The following is a 17,833-nucleotide window of genomic DNA, read 5'->3' as shown; positions in this document are numbered from 1 at the left end:
TTTATTTATTGATTTTATTTCCCAGAAAAAGCCCAAATAGTCATTATTCTTGGCTCACAGAATATAATAAAGATCAAGGTTTTTACTGCCTTACCTTCGATTCTGGTGCACAAGTGTTCACAGAACCAAGCCAGAGCTTGCTGCATTTTCTCGAGACCCAGTAACAAGAAGCACACAAACTAGGAAAGAAGGAATTTATTGCTGTAACCGGATACAGGGAGAAGGCCAGAGAAAATTCCACCAGACTAACTCAAAGTGTTACAATTTTCTTAGTGCTGATATAGGTTGGTGTTGTGTGTCTGCATGCAGTATAGCAGTGCTTAAGTCTATTGGTAACTAATTTTGTTTCAACTAGAAGGTCAGAGGCAAAAACATGCTTGCTAAGTCCAATTGAGCTGTGAGGGCCCCAGTACCTTCCAGGCCTGTCTCCTGTGGCACCGGAGTGATCATTTCTACTTTATCTCCTTTACAGCTTGGTCCACAGAGCTGCCTTAGACTCTCCAATGAATCTCTTCAAACAGCTGCCTCTTACCTTGACTCATCTCAGATGAGGTGGGTCCTGGCACGAGGAATGTAAGACTGTCTATATTTAGCTTGCTCTAGGTTAGGGAGAAGCCATGCAAGGCTCCTACTGGCCATATGTTTCATTTCTAGCTTTGATGTCTGGGCACTGATTTCCCCAGGCTTAACTAACCGCTCCATGTGATGGCCGTGCTGTAGAAATCTATCTGTGTAACTGCAGTGCTCTGCAGGCCTATCTGTACGACCATCAGGCAGGCCTGTCTGTATGACCGTCAGGAGGCCTGTCTGTGTGACCATCAGGCAGGGCTGTCGGTGCGACTGTCAGAAGGCCTGTCTGTGCGACTGTCAGGGAGGACTGTCTGTGTGACTGTCAGGCAGGGCTGTCTGTGTGACTGTCAGGCAGGCCTGTCTGTGTGATGGTCAGGGAGAATTGGCCTGCCACACAAGGGCTGGTGTGAGTTTACCTTTGAGAAAGAGCAGGAAACGCCGAGTCATTTCACGTATCTCGCAGAGACAGCACACCAGGCTGCAACTGGGCATTCAGTTCCTGCAGGTCAGTGAGCCTGGGAGAGACTTGGCCAGATCTAGGGATCCTGGTACCACATTTGACCCACACAACCCCCATCTAGAGTGATCCCTGACATCGCATAATTAGAGGGACATATTTTCCCCAATAAATGCCTGGCATCTCACTAGAGATCATGTGTTTGGATTATTTTCCAAGCTTTTTCTTGCAGAGTGGCTGTGTGACTTAGATCTTGCAAATCGCGGGTCTGGGGTGTGCTATCACCTCCCTAACTTAGCTCATGGAGACATTCCTCGCCTGTCAACTTAGGATACTGAAGTCAAAACAAAGTTTCTTTCCAGCTCTGAAATTGAAAGATTTTATTTGTTTAAAAGAAAGTGTTCACTACACTAAAAGGTTTTTCTAGGGAAAATAATGCTGAACTGGCTCTCTGGGAGGGTGGGGCAGAGGAGAGGAAATAAACCCCTCATTTGTAGTGTTTGCCAATTACCATGGTATAAATGCCCCTATGATCAATTTCAGGCTGCCAACACGAAGACACTGGGTGCAGAATCGGGAAGAGATGTACACAGCTCAGTCTCCAAAGCCAGGAGAAGCCAGTTGCAACATACTACTGGCTGAATCTCACCAATCATTATAGTTTTGGGTTTTTTTAATGTATTTAAGCATTTTTAGGTGTTTTAAATTTTATGTGTGTATTCTAGGAATATATACTCAGATTCTTTCATTAGGCATGTGTTATTAACAATATTAATCTTCTTAAAGGCTGAACTGAGTTTACACATTTTATCAACAGATATTTACAGAGCATCTAATATTACCAGGCAGTGTCCAAGGCAGGGGGATTCATCAGTGAACAATACAGACAAAAATCTCTGACCTAAATGGAGCTTGAAGTTTATATCTAAATCATTCAAAGATCCTGTAGTGAAAGAGAAAGTAGAAATATTTTAGCTGCAAAACATAAACCAAAATAAAACTCACCTTTGGAATAAGAGAACTTATTGGTTCATAAAATGGCAAAGTCCAGATGTACACCTGAGGTGAGGCTTCATCCAGCTTATGTCTATGTCACGAACCTTTCCTGCTTTCAGCTGCATCCTTTGAAGGCTGTTCCCACCTGGCAGCAAACTGGTGATTGTAGTTACAGATCTCCAACCTCACACTCAGGAGAAGAAAGAGATGGCTTTTCAGGAGCTCCTGCAAGCCAGAGAAAAAAAGCTCGTATTTATCCAGAAGCCCTAAAACTTACCACCTTGGCTGTGGACTATTGGGACATTTCTAAGCAAATCTGTCTGCAAAGGTGTTGAGATTTGTTGATCAACTGAAGCCCGTGATGTCTCATCCTTGCAGTTGGAGGTGGGTCTTCTGTCCACCCAAATCAGATGGATGAAATAGGGGAGGCTGTTCTCCTCAAGGAGAAGCTATTTTGAATAAAGCAATAAACAGAGGCTAGATGGTAAAAATAGCAAATGTCAATCACTGGCACCTTCAGCACAGTTGAAATGTGAGTGATCACACCCCCCAAAATGAACAGCGCTTTCCTGTTTCTCCCTATCTGGTCAATGACAAGAAAGGCGTGGACTCTGGTCTCAGAGGAGCTTGTAATCTAATAGGCGATGTTGGACCCAGCCAAAATAGTCAATACTTTGAAAAACACTAACTGGAGGTGAGCACATTTGGAATCCACTATAATTAACATGCTTTTCTTAATTAATCTGAGGGAGAAACTAGAGAACACGTTGGGCAAGGATCAGAGGTTCTTCTTTTCACAGTTAATTGTTTTTAACAACTCATGGAGATTTCTTGGTGGCATTCAGGTTTTTTTTTTTTTTTTTTTTCCTGTGAATCAACAAACTAAACTCAGAGTCAACTGTTTTGAAGGCAAGGCAAAAAAAACCTGACAGTGAGCACATTATATGGATGCTCATGGTGGTTTCTGGAGAAATATGCAAAGGCTGAAATGTTTGATGTTTAAGAAAAAATCATTGTCTTTAAGGAAGGGCATGGAACATGAGAAATATATCAGTATGATCTGTTTTGAGTTAATAATGACTATGTAACTGGTTTCTAAGTTTTAAGGTTTTTTTCTCCAAAAATATCTACACGTAACTGAATTTTGCATAATATTTTTCACTTTTAAGTGAATATCTACAAAATACATGTAGGCTAAGTTTCAAAAAAATTTGAGGCATCATTAAAATTTATTAATTTCTCTGCTTCAGATGATCATGAAAACATGAGACTGACAAAGATAGTCTTTAGCTGTGAGATGTAATTATCCTTAAGTTACCAAGTACAAATGAAGTTTGAATATGATTACCTGCTTCTTAATGTGATTAAGTTTCAGTCTGGCTTGTGACGTCACTAGTCTCATCTAGCATCTAGATGTACTTTTGTATTTTTAATCTAAATCCCACTAGAGTCTAGCTGTAACTTAATACTGTTTCTCCTTGTTGTATCCTCAAGGGAAATTTAGGATAGGAATTAACTTAGATATTTCAATTATGATTCCTGATGACATGCAGTCTTTTCTGTAAGGAAACTTCTACCCACTGTCCTTGCTGGGGTAGACGTAGGTTGCTTGGCTTGCATCCATTTGAGTCTCAGCCGCTGTGAACAGAGGCGTTTCATCTGCTGCTATATCACAAACTACCCTAAAACTTAGTGGCTTAAAACAACTATTGTATTAAATTTCATAATTCTGTGGGTCAGAGATTTTGGTAGTGCTCCTGTGGCGATGCTGTTATACGTGGCATTGACTCAGGACAGTGGATGGTATTCAATAGCTGATCTGGTCTGAAGGGTCCAAGATAGCTTCACTCCCATGGCTGGCATCTTGGTGGAGGCATGGGAAGGCAAGACTCAGCTGGACTCCTCTCCGATCTGTGCTGTCCAAGAGCCTTTTCACAAGGTCTTTCTAGCAAAGTGGCAGCTCATGGTTCCAAGGGCAAGAGTGTGGTTCTACCAGAGACCCAGATAGAAGTTGAGAGGCTCCTTCTGACCTAACCTTGGCGGTTCTTCTTCTGAGTTACTTCTGTTGTATTCTACGCATCAAGCAAATCTCAAAGGCAAAGCCAGTGTTAAGGGAGGGAAACCAGACTTCATCTTTCGATGGGAGAAGGACAGAGTTTGCAACCGTCTGTATTCTTCCACAGGCAGCAAATCCATAGGTTTGCTAAGGATGCAGAGCCACATTGAAAAGGTAAACTGTGAAAATCCCATTCGTCTGTCAATAATCTGGGACTGAGAAATGATAAGAGGGGCCAGTGAGCTATGATAAAGTGTGGCACAAGTGACCATGTGAGGCCAGCACAAGCGGCTGTGGTGAAGAACCCACTCCGAGGGAAGGGAGAGAACAGTCACAGGTGGGGAGCGGACAGTCTTGCAAGGAATTGCATGGCTCCCGAGGGAGAGGGAGACGGAGGGGTGGGGGCCTAATTCTTGAGGGTCTTTTGATCCTTTTTTATCTTTAAGATAAACCTTGCTATCTTGGAGTTTCCTTAGGTGGGCCAGGATTTCTTGAAACCAAAACTTGACTGAATCAGCTCTTCACCAGCTGTATGTCACGCGTTTGCTGAGTAAGTTTTGACTTTTAAAACAAAATACCACATATTACTGCATCTTTTGCAATAATAAAATTTACTTTTACTTCTCAACGTATTCCCGAGATGGAATAGTAGTTCATGAACTCTACAACCATAACATGCTGAAAAATCACAGATTTGGTTTATTCTATGCCAAAATATATGAGTAAACATTGAAAAACTCAGCTGATGTGTAAGGATTTTTCTACTCAATATCGAATATCTAGCCATTTGAGCACATGTTGGCTGATTGTCACTTGCTTCATCCTTCCATGCTAAGAGTGGGTGGCAGGAGAACAAGCTGGACGGTCTAAACCCACAGTCAGGAAATTGACCCATGACCTCATGAGTCCAGTTGCACCTTGTTTCAATTGTATGATGGTTATTAAAAATGTTAGAAACTGGGCTGGGCACAGTGGCTCACACCTGTAATCTCATCACTTTGGGAGGCCGAGGCAGGCAGATCATGAGGTCAGGAATTCGAGACCATCCTGGCCAACATGGTGAAACCCCGTCTCTACTAAAAATACAAAAATTAGCCAGACATGGTGGCGGACGTCTGTAGTCCCAGCTACTTGGGAGGCTGAGGCAGGAGAATCGCGTGAACCCGGGAGGCAGAGGTTGCAGTGAGTGGAGATCGCACCACTGCACTCCAGCTTGGGCGACAGAACGAGACTCTGTCTCAAAAAAAAAAAAAAAGTTAGAAACTGATTATCAAAGACATAAACTATAAAACATTAGCATTCCTTACATCTCATAATCAAACATTCCACTTTGCTTTCTTTAAAAGCATAATGCTGTTTAGATTTTTTAAGAAGCTAAAACTTTAGGGAACTATATGATCAATGGGAAAAATTTAAATACTTTCTAGAAAGCGCTGGGTCTATTTCTAAAACAGATTTTAGTCTCCAACTAAAAATTCATATATACATCAATATTGTATCATTCAACAAACTTGCTGTCATTCTGTAAAATTCTACAGAATAATTTGATTTTAAAGTCACCTGAGTGGTTAGACCTGAGTCTTTGAAATTGGATTATTTTTTCCTGGTAAGAAGCACAGAAGTTTATATCCCACATATAGCCAGGATAGTGAAGAGGGAAAACAGCTATGGATCTTGTTAAAGCTGATATAAACATAAGCTGATCGTTCTGGCCAGAATCAAAGTTGGCTTACCTAGGAGCAATAAAACAAACACAGCAAGGCCCTAGACCTAACCTCTTCTATTGAGTGAGAAGTGATGATTTTCCCATATTTTAAAATGAGAGAAACTTATGGGAGGGTCAATCAGCATTGCTGAAAGTATTTGTTCCTTTTTTGGAGTCTGATGTAGGCACAGAACAAGTGGCCACCTCTGGGTATTTTTAAGTAGTTGTTTGGGGAATTGCCTAAGCAAATTTTCAACACTGAATAACCCCATTTTTGTTACAAGGAGAAATGAAGACATAGACCTGTATTTATATATTGTTGCTTCCTTTCACAGCAGAAGGAACCACTGATTTTTCTCCAGCTCAATGTTGATGTCCAATTTCAACCATTTAATGTGCTTATAATTTTGAAATTTTTCAATCTAAAAAAAGCAGACAAAAAGTTAAAGAATACATTATTCTGAGAAGGCGTGGTGGCTCACACCTGTAATGCCAGTACTTTGGGAGGCTGAGGCAGGAGGATCACTTGAGGTCAGAGCTCAAGACCAGCCTAGCCAACATGGCGAAACTGTGTCTCTACTAAAATACAAAAATTAGCCAGGCGTAGTGGTGGGCGCCTGTAATCCCAGCTAGTTACTCGGGAGGCTGAGGCAGGATAATCACTTGAACCCAGGAGGCGGAGGTTGCAGTGAGCCAAGATCACATCACTGCACTCCAGCCTGGGTGACAAAGCCAGACTCCATCTCAAAAAAAAAAAAAAGAAGAAGAATTGGCAGAGATTTTTATGGGATGAATAAAATGCATTCTAAATCAATACCTAAATCATAGATTGGAAGGTCAGAACAAATCACAAATGGCTTGGATATCATCTCCTGCTTTGTTTGTTTGTTTGTTGAGACAGGGTCTCACTCTGTCACCCAGGCTAGAGTGCAGAGGCAGGATCCCAGCTCACTGCAACCTCTGCCTCCTGAACTCCAGTGATACTCCCACCTCAGCTTCTCGAGTAGCTGGGACTACAGGCAAGCACCACCTTTTTTTTTTTTTTTTTTGGTAGAGGCTGGGTCTCACTATGTTGCTCAGGCTGGCCTCAAACTCCTGGGCTCAAGCAATCCTCTGACCTTGGCCTCCCAAAGTGCTGGGATTACAGGTGTGAGCCCTGCCTCAGTTCCTACCTTGATGGACAGCATGTTCAAGTAAGTAGCAATGTATTCAGAGCCCTTTTTGGAGGAGAAAGCACTGCTTTTATGAAACCTGAGTTTTCATTCTGATTTATTAGATACCACCCCAACTTAACATTGAAAGAAATACTTATCTTTTCCTACACAAGAGCGAACTTAGAGGTGAAATTAGGTCATGCATTGTTTTATTTGCCCCATGCTTAGTTTATTAGTTCCTGGAAATTTTTTCCATGCATGTGTATGTTGAGCATTGGCCCATGCAGAAGAGGACGGTGTCTTTTTTACTTCAAGAAGGTCCTTTTCTGCAAGTGTAAAAGTATTTAAACAGAGGTGTGCAGCCACCATGGAGGCCTGGCCCTCAGAAGACGGGGCCAGTCCCTGCAGCAACAATGAAAACAGGAGAAATCTGTTGGGGAGGCTGAAGCCCTGGAACAATACTTAACAGATAATGGATTCTAGCCGCTGGGTCGCAAATGAAATGGAAAATTTCTGTGGATTACGCTGCTTCTGCATCTGCTTTTTGGACAAAGACACTGTCATTTTCCACCCTATGATTTGACATTTAATTAAACTGAATGTTACCCTAACCATTCTGGGAGCACTGCATTTAGTTCTCCAAGAATTGTCCTACAGCTAGACAGATGTTCCCTGACTTACAATGGTTTGACTTAATTTTTTGACTTTAGGGTGCTGCAAAAGTGATACACATTCAGTAGAAACCGTACTTCCACTTTTGACTTTTGATCTTTTCCAGGGCTGGGGACGTGCTGTCCAATACTCCCTCCTGCTGCTGGGCAGGAGCAGTGAGCCGCAGCGCCCAGGCAGCCCCATGACCATCGGGGTAACAGCCAGTACTGCACAGTGGACTGTGTTGCCTGCAGTTTTTTGGATATTGTGTTTCCCATCTCTTCATTTCTATAGACACTCATCTGTGTTTCCTGCTTCTGATGAGAAGAAGGCAATTATTCTTGAGATGAAACTGAAGATAACTTCCCAGCATGAAGTTGCAAACCAGTAATGGCCATTGCACATGAGTTAGGACTTCTGCATTTCACCATCTTGACCATCGTATCCTTTAAAGCCATTTTCAACTTACCATATTTTCAACCTACAATGGATTTATTGGGACGTAACCCCATTGTAAGTCAAGCAGCATCTCTGTATAGTATATTAACCAAAAGCTGATACCCACAGAAAATATTTCCAATAAATCAAATTAAAACATTTCTAAGTGGATGTACACTATGAGCATTACTGCATAAATCATCATATCTCCTTTTCTCCTCCTGGAAATCGTAAAAGGAAAACGTCCACTTTGAGCAAAACCTCCATTTTGAGCATTTTGAGATAGACGTATCCCCTCTAGTACAAAATGCATGCACAGGATACTAGAAGCAGCTAAGATCTTGCAGAAGCATGCAAGCAAGATTAAAGAGTAAAATAATGAAAAGCTGAAGGTGAGCTAAATTGTAGCAGATCTTTAGAAAAGTTAGGAAAAACACATTTCCCAAAAACGATGGAAACATACAACTGAACTGAAACATACAGCTGAATTCCTTGTTAGAAACAAGGGATGGAGAAACAGAGTATAAGGGAGAAGGCTTCTTGAACTTGGCTTGGCTCAAAGAGTTAGAGGAAATGAGATATCAAAAAGGAAGGAGAGAGAGGGAAATACAGTAACTGGCCACATTTGCAGGAAGCTATCTGTTTCTACGGCAGCAGAGGGCAGAATCTTTCACAGTAAAAAACCTGAAGGTTCCCTGGACCCCTCCTTTATATAGGAAATGTCCACAAATTCTAAGTCATTCAATGATGGTGGAAAAAGCAACAGCAGCTAGGAAGGAGCTGGGGCATCACTGATGCAAGATACTACATGAAAAATTTTGAAAAAAAAAGGCCATAAAATTTCAATAGAGAAGTAACACTCACCAGAAAACACATTGCCACAGCGCAGATTGTTAAAGTGACTGTTTCTCTATGATTAAAAAAAAAATCTTAATAAATAACCTCTATGCAGGAGAATCACAAATCAGATATTTGAGAACTTAAGGAAATGATGACTAAATAACAGTAGATAAAACATGAGCTTAGAGACCTCAGAATTATTATTTAAGAAAAAAGGAAAAGAAAATGACATCAAAAGGAGCACCAGGAAGAATAGAAACGGAAGCTGCACGAATAGAAACGGAAGCTGCACGAATGGAAACGGAAGCTGCACGAATGGAAACGGAAGCTGCACGAATAGAAACGGAAGCTGCACGAATGGAAACGGAAGCTGCACGAATGGAAACGGAAGCTGCACGAATGGAAACGGAAGCTGCACGAATGGAAGCGGAAGCTGCACGAATGGAAGCGGAAGCTGCATGAATGGATAGGGACACCAGATGAGAAAAGCGAATTGAAAGAAATGGGAACACAGGAAGAATTAAAAGGACTAGGGAGAAAAGATAGATCAGAAATCAGGTGAGAATTGTGATGCACAAAAAAGTAAAATCCTAAAGAGAAAACAAAATAACAATGATTATTTCCATGTTAATTCAAAAAATGTTCCTGAAATTAAAAACAAGCAACATACTGAAAGGTATACTATGCCCTCGGAAAACAGGACTAGAATCGTAAACACTGAAATGGATTCTAGTAAAATCATTGTGCTTTGAGATAAAGTTTTGAAGTCAGCAAGGCCAAAACAACAAACAACAACATAAAAAAATGAAGAAAAGAAAAGAAAATGACTTGCAAGGCAGGTAAAAGATTAGTCTCTAGTTTCCTCCTGGCAAAATTTAACTAAAAGATAGCAAAGCAACACCTGCAAAATACTGAAAAGAGAAAAGTTGAAGGTAAAGTGTCCTTTTGTGTAAAAATGTCAGTAAAACACTGGGTGTGGTGGCTTACACCTGTATTCCCAACATTTTGGAAGGTTGAGGCAGCTAGATCATCTGAGGTCAGGAGTTTGAGACCAGCCTGACTAACATGGTGAAACCCCATCTCTACTAAAAATACAAAAAAATTTGCCAGGTGTGGTGGCAGGCCCCTGTAATCCCAGCTACTAGGGAGGCTGAGGCAGGAGAATTGCTTGAACCCGTGAGACGCAGGTTGCAGTGAACTGAGATCATGCCATTGCATTCCAGCCTGGGCAACAAGAGTGATACTCCATGTCAAAAAAAAAAAAAAAATGTCAGTAAGACACCATTAAACATGCATTAAGATAGAAAATACTGTTCTCATGGGCTTTTCTTTTAGGAAACCATAGGAGAATAAATTTCAGTCAACCAAGAGATGACAAAGGGAACTATGACAAAAGATTTGTGAAAATCATTAAATATGTTCTTGGTAGAAATAAGACCAAAAAAAAGTCACTTATAAAGCAAAGCCCTGAGCTATGTAAAAGAGAGGCATCTAAAATAAAGTAATTCAGAAATGTTGAAAATGAGAGGCTAGCTAAGGGTGTGCAAGCCTGCAGAAGGAGGCAGGGAACACGGTATTAATACCAGGCCAGGCAGAACTCAGGCCAAAAGCCATTATCATTGTTTATGGAATCTAAAATGCCATTGGTTGTATGAGTTATCATTACTTTGTTTCATTAAAACAATGTAGGTGGTCAACTAAATTGTGAAAAAGTGCTTTCTTATCACCCAGGATTTTTACTTTGTACTTACTGAAATGGGTAGGCTTATAAAGACAAAGATTTTAAACAATGATATATCCCTATTGTACATTCATGAAGAGGAATGTATCAGTAAAACACATTGGTTTATGGCTTCCAGAAATTCTTGACTTCAGAGAGATTCCTGAATCTATTGTTAACTCAAAGTAATGTCAATAATTTTCTGCATGATGTTGGACTCTGCCACCAGGAGCACGGGCAGATGACGTCGGCCTCTGTGCCACCAGGAGCACGGGTAGGGCAGCATTCTTTTTTTTTTTTGAGACGGAGTCTCCCTCTGTCGCCCAGGCTGGAGTGCAGTGGCCGGATCTCAGCTCACTGCAAGCTCCGCCTCCCGGGTTTACGCCATTCTCCTGCCTCAGCCTCCCGAGTAGCTGGGACCACAGGCGCCCGCCACCTCGCCCGGCTAGGTTTTTGTATTTTTTAGTAGAGACGGGGTTTCACCGTGTTAGCCAGGATGGTCTCGATCTCCTAACCTCGTGATCCGCCCCTCTCGGCCTCCCAAAGTGCTGGGATTACAGGCTTGAGGCACCGCGCCCGGCCTAGGGCAGCATTTCCTAAGCCGTCCATGACTGATGTCAGAATCTTCTTCCAAGCCATTGATTCCTGTACAAGTCAGGGAATCACTGGCACATGTGGATGGGGTAATGTTAGGAGAGTTTCATGAGGGACTATTTGCATAGGTATAGACAGGGTCTAGAATTCACTAGCTCAGGTGGTGGGGAGCCCCTACCACTCCTAGCCTGAAGGGTCCAGAGGGAAGCCGGGGCCTCCCCTGTTCTTCTCTCGCGGTGGTGCCGCCACCAGGAAAGAGTCCCGCTGTCAGGAGCTTCCCTACCCAGCCCCCCTTGACACAGGCCACCCTGTGGCATAAGCCAGGGGGAGAACACCCAGCCTCCTTCTCTGTCTCCTGCGGGGGTGCCCTGCTGGCTGAACAGAACCCAAAGCCAGAAAGTAAAGGAGCCCATGAATCAATGCGGAGTCCTTCCAGGATCCTCGGGGTCTGAGAGGTGAGTGTCAGAACCAGGCCCTGTGAAGCTGTGGGATAGGCTTCCTCCGCCTGTTTCCCATCCTCCTGCTGTCACAGCCTTCCACTGTGCTGGAATGTATTTGCTTACTTGTGTGTTTCCTCTTCAACACTGTGGACAGGGACGGTGTCCAGCTTAATTCTGCATCCCGAGGACACAGCAAGGGCCCCACAAAGCCTTTGGCATTCTGGGCTGGCTCTCGCTGCCTGCACTTCCTGCTGGCAGATTTGGGTTCAGTAATACTCGATGACACCAAACCCCCTGAGTGCTATTACAGTCACCTCACAGTCATGCCAAAGTTCTGTAAAAATCTGAGAAACCCTGGAATAAATGATCCACTTACAGGTAAAGGGTGCCAGAATGTGCACCCCAAAATGTATCACTTTGGCCTAAGGATTATTTTGAGTTAGAAACACTTGAAAGGCCGGGCGCGGTGGCTCAAGCCTGTAATCCCAGCACTTTGGGAGGCCGAGACGGGCGGATCACGAGGTCAGGAGATCGAGACCATCCTGGCTAACACGGTGAAACCCCGTCTCTACTAAAAAAAAAAAAAATACAAAATTAGCCGGGCGAGATGGCGGGCGCCTGTAGTCCCAGCTACTTGGGAGACTGAGGCGAGAGAATGGCGTGAACCCGGGAGGCGGAGCTTGCAGTGAGCTGAGATCTGGCCACTGCACTCCAGCCTGGGCGACAGAGCGAGACTCCGTCTCAAAAAAAAAAAAAAAAAAAAAAGAAACACTTGAAAAACAACAGATACAAGAAGTGCATGTCATTCTTGTGGTTGTTTAAAAAAACAGGAGGTAAAAACACTCATGTGAAAGATGCCGCTCCCTGTACCAGGAGAAAAGAAGCCCTTCTGTGACCAGGAGCCATAGCGAAGAGAATTCTATAGGAACAGACCGCGGTAAAATAATGCTTATCTTCCTGCAGCCTCCCCACATAATTTAGTTACTTTTCCATAGTTTCTTCTTTATGCTCAACCTAATATAAAAGCATTTAGGTATTGCCATTTCTTTGGGTATTCATTTCCTTATTAGGCTCCCTTGTCATGTAAAACCTCTATTAAATTTGTACGTTTTTCTCCTGATAATCTACCCAGGTCAACTTCACTCTCAGGTCCAGCCAGGACCTAAGAAAGCAGAGGTAAAGTTTCACGTCTCCTCTACAGGTCATTGTAATATTATTATTATAGGCTGCTTGGGCTCTCAAACCACTAAATACTAAATCTAGAATTATTATTCTTAGACAGATTCTCACTCTGTAGCACCAGGCTAGAGTGAAGTGGTGCAATCGCAGCTCACTGCAACCTCTACTTCCCAATTTCAAGTGATTCTTCTCCCTCAGACTCCCAAGTAGCTGGGATTACAGGGACGCCACCATGACCAGCTAATTTTTGTATTTTCAGTAGAGGGGGTTCACTGTGTTGGTCAGGCTGGTCTCCAACTCCTGGCCTCAAGTGATCCGCCAGCCGTGGCCTCCCAGAAAGCTGGGATTATAGGTGTGAGCCACCGCACTCAGCCTGAATCAAGAAATATTAATTGAAGGAACCAACAGAACTATTGGGGAAAGGGTGAAGAGGTGCCTTTATTCCCCAATCTTTTCGTTTATATGAGTAGGGTTTTCCCCTAAAGCATCCTGTTTATTTTGCCCAGGCTGGGAGGAGTGAGTTATTTGACATGTGATTTGGGGAATGTATTAGTCTGTTCTCACACTGCTATAAAGAAATACCTGAGACTGAGTAATGTTTAAAGAAAGGAGGTTTAACTGGATTACAGCTCTGCAGGCTGTAAAGGAAGCATGGCTGGGGAGGCCTCAGGAAACATGATCATGGTGGGCGATGAAGGGGCAGCACATCTTCACATGGCTGGAAGAGAGGAGGGAGAAGAGAGACAGAGGAAGTGCTACACACTTTTAAACAGCCAGATCTTGTGAGAACTCACTCACTAGCATGAGAACAGTGAGGGGAAAATCCACCCCCATGATCTAATCACCCCCACCAGGCCCCTCCTCCAACACTGAGACATGAGAGTTTTGTATTTGACAGAGACAAGATTTGGGCAGGGACACAACCCCAAACCCTGCTGGGGAAAAGCCCCTTCTTTCCTGCTGAGAGCACCCTGGTTTTCTGCTTTGCTGTCCCAGCTCTCTAACTTAGGGTCTCAGACCTGCGGTTGGTCAGCATTGCCTCTGAATGGTGGGCAAGCCTGTCTTACCCCAGAATTCAGGGATAGGGCGTTACTGTGCCCTAGAACCAAGTCACAGTCTCAATAGCCCTGTCCGTGATAAAAACTGACCTTATCTCCACTGGTTGGAATCTTTTGTGAATCTCTCAGCTGGTTCAGAATTTAGTATCAGGTGAAGCATGTCTTCTGCCTTCCCTGCCTCCGACCTCCCTCCCTTCCTTTCCTTAAGGTCAAAGGGCTCAGTCAACCACGGCACTAGGTCTATGGCACATCAGCAGCAGCAGATTATACAAAGACTCTTTCTGACATTATTTATCATTCATTGACCACCCCCCCATCCCAACCAAACTCTTACTACTTTATATAAATCCAGAATGATCTGCACCTTGCCCTCTTCAAAGTGGGAATTTTAAGCTAAGAGCATACCAGATTGCATCTGCTTCCTTTTACAAAGGTATGTACCTCAGTATCTCAGATGATTAACACTTACTCTGAGCTGGAGCAAGTAGCAGATTTACTCCAGGTCACTTTTCAAGCATTTTAAATTATGTTACTTTTATTTGGGTTCATTAATGACCATTGAGACACATCCTATATACCTGCTGTAAAATGGTATACTTAAAGTCACTTGTTGTGAATTTAGGCTTAACGCTGTGTGCACATGCAATAACTTTACTTTCCTAACTAGAGATGAGAGAAAGCGATCCTTCTTTCAAAGATGTAATTTTACTCACCTTGGAGTCTCTTCATGCTTGTCTTACCAAGAGCTATACCACTGCCCTGCCCTGCAAGCCATACTCATTAGCACTGGTCAACCGTGCCCTGCCATGGTTACTTTCTACAGGTTAGGCTCAAGGGACTGGGGCCTTGACCATCCTAACATGTCCTATGCACAAAGTTGGATGTTACTTATCACATTTACAGAAAGACCACACTGTATGTGTGTTTATAGCCACTGATTTTCCCTCCCTCCTCCCTCTCCCCTCGGGAGATAAACCAGCTGAACACACACAACATCCCAGCTCTGAAGGTCCTGGAATGGAAGGAGGCCATGTCCCTGTCTTTACCCACCAGTGTGTCTTCCAGTGTGGATGCAGAGGCACTGGCTCCTCCTTAATCGCAGCTTCCCTGGTTAGGGCCCTGGGTTAATCCTCATATTCTGAGTAGCAAGACAGGTAGGTTGGGAGAAATGGAAGAGCTGGGTGCCCAGATAGAAATATGCAGACTGCAAACAGCCATGGCTCCCCAGTGCCGCAGGGGTCCCGGTGTTCACAGTCCTGTCCTCCCATGTTTCTCTTCAGATGGCTTCATGGAGCCCAGAGTTCCTCTATGCAACATCTGATCGTTCCCAGTGGATTTCTTCACTCCGTAGCATTACCATTGGAGATCTGGTTGATCCTGATTTAGTGCTCAGGAAAGCACTAAATCTGAACCGTTTAAAAACCAATTCGCATCTCCTGAGAAAGATGTCACATAACACAATTTTTTTTTCTTTCCTTTTGATCCAAAAAGGAGAAAATCATGACAATATTCTTTCCTAAATCTTCCACTATTACACCATCACTGTAACAGGGTGTTGTATGTGGGAATAATGAAACTTCTTGCCGTCTCTTCCCCGGTTTCTTGGAGAGTTTCTGTGCTGAGCGAACCTCCCTGTGAAGGTGGTCAGATGCTGGACTTCTTCCCTCAATCACTCCAGCTGCCCAGGGAGAGAGACACTTTCAGGATACCCTCTTCTGCCTATTCAAGTATTGCCACTTCTACTGTTTACGAATTTGTGTGGTTAACATGGTGAAATCCCATCTCTACTAAAAAATACAAAAAAAAAAAAAATAGCAGGGCATGGTGGTGGGCGCCTGTAGTCCCAGCTACTCGGGAGGCTGAGGCAGGAGAATGGCGTGAACCCAGGAGGTGGAGCTTGCAGTGAGCTGAGATTGCGCCACTGCACTCCAGCCTGGGAGACGGAGCGACACTCCATCTCAAAAAGAAAAAAAAAAAAGAATTTGTGAGTGCACAGTCACCTTCAAAGGGAGAATGAAATGCACAGGAGAAAAGAAGGGGAAATGAGTACCTTGTTTTAGCACTTTAGCCTCACATTCAGTTGTGTCAAATAAAGAAGCATCTTAGAGAGTCAGATGGCAGGTGCTTCACAAACTGAAAGGGTTACCACTCCAGAAATCCTCAACCACATTTTATGAGGTTCCTGCAAGCATGGACATCGTATTTCAGTTCTGTTGGATGTATCAATCATTAAATCTATTTCTAGAACTTTAAGGTGCTCCAATCCAAGGGCAGCATGTCACCTCAAAAGCAAAGCACCACAAATTACAGCAATAATAGGAAACATATTTAAATACACTGATTAATGTCAATGTGTTCACTGTAGTTTTTCCAATCTATACTTCACTAAATGTGCATATTTGAAAGCCCTGAGGGATTATGATTACCTGGTGGTGTTAAAGTATTTGAGGTCAGAAAAAATTAAATTCCTAGGATTCCTATGTTAAAATGATTATGTAACTTTAAAAACATTATCTTCAATAAACATCTATATCTATGTTTATATAATGCTTATAATGTTCAGCTTATCTTCTGGACTCTTAGATAACTAAGTTACCATGTGGGTGATGCTTACTAGAGGAAGTAGAATGGAAGAAATCTAGGTTGTAATAAATCCTTTTACTTTTAATTTTCTCTTATTCTTTGCCTACATGTGGGTGTTTGACAAGGGAAACTTTTAGATGATTCAGCCCCCTCAGACCAAAATAAAAACAAAACATAATCCCAAAAGTTGGAAACTTTTTGGTTCAGATCATATAGAAATTTAAATTTTTATGTAAAATATAATCTTAGCTACAGTTCAGGAAAAGCAAAGAAAAAGCTAAATCTGCTTTTGGAGATATGTAACCAAACAACATGAGAAAATGGAATTTTTTGAATAAATTCCCAGTTTGGAGAATATAATTCTTTTTTTTCTCTATGACAATTTGCAATACGAGTTTAAGACAGCATTTAATAATTTCTGGAAAACAATCTGAATTTTTACCAAAGCGGTGATTTGGCAGAGTAAATGGCAATTCATCAAGACCTCCAACCGCAGTCCCAGAAGTCCCATTTGAAGTCAGGGAGAACAAGCTCCGCCCCCCAACCCACCACCTTCCTTTATCAGCCCGCCAAACCCTTAGGGAAAACACGGCTGTGAAACGGATTCTTCACTGGTGTGTTTTTCTGACGTGAAAATACATATCTTGGAAAGATGTGGAATCAGGGATGGGGTATCCTTACAAATCACCCACCCTAATCTCTTTCTCACCCTATTCCATTTGTAGTAAACTACCTTCCACTCATGCTGAACTCCTCTGTTTCCCAGACATCCAAAGTCCTTTCAAGAGGACACAAGTTGCTGAGACTCCCTCCTACTGCCATTGTCCCTCTGCTGCTGTCTTGCCTTGCTGGAAGACTTCTTTTCAAACTGGGAGACCCAGATCCAAATCGCATCTCTTTGGTGAAACCTTTCCTGATTACCCATTTGGAGTTCATTAATTCTTCCCTTGGCTTTCAACTGCCATATATAATATATATATTTATATTTCTATAACAACACATATGCCACGTTGCTTTTTTTATCATGTGAGTCTTCTCCACCATGCTATGACCAACTCGAGGTTATTATTCGCCTATGTAACTTCAGTAACTAGCAAACATGGTGGCATATGGAGGGATAAGTGGTGTTGGAATTGGTATGCAGAAAATGCATGAACTGTAATCAAATTTCATCTTTATTATATATTTGATCAGCTTTGATCAAATATAAAAAGCTACTTTGATCAGCTTTGTCCAAAAAGAGACATAGCTCCTTTGCTGCTGAATGAAATCCCATGGCAGGCTCCACAGACTGGCTGGGTTTAGCAACTTGGCTGTCCAGAGGTTCTGGATCTTTTTTTTTTTTTTTTTTTTGAGACAAAATCTTGCTCTGTCGCCCAGGCTGGAGTGCAG

General features: G+C 42.7%; 1 long non-coding RNA gene across 1 annotated transcript in view; it reads left to right on the top strand.

Annotated features, from left to right (window-relative positions):
* LOC117086229 overlaps window positions 1–12,663 on the top strand; it is a 73,031-nt gene extending 60,368 nt beyond the window's left edge. The window contains exons 4-7 of the long non-coding RNA XR_004438250.1: window positions 1,571–2,407; window positions 4,108–4,253; window positions 4,526–4,629; window positions 12,452–12,663. This is a non-coding gene — a long non-coding RNA (uncharacterized LOC117086229). The remainder of the gene's footprint in view (window positions 1–1,570; window positions 2,408–4,107; window positions 4,254–4,525; window positions 4,630–12,451) is intronic.
* The last annotated feature ends 5,170 nt before the right edge of the window (window positions 12,664–17,833 follow it).

This window comes from Trachypithecus francoisi, unplaced genomic scaffold (assembly GCF_009764315.1).
Source record: "Trachypithecus francoisi isolate TF-2019V2 unplaced genomic scaffold, Tfra_2.0 Lachesis_group1, whole genome shotgun sequence".
In the NCBI taxonomy this organism is placed as follows: domain Eukaryota; kingdom Metazoa; phylum Chordata; class Mammalia; order Primates; family Cercopithecidae; genus Trachypithecus; species Trachypithecus francoisi.
Note: the sequence above shows the minus strand (reverse complement) of the source record. Positions and strands in the feature narration are given on the sequence as shown.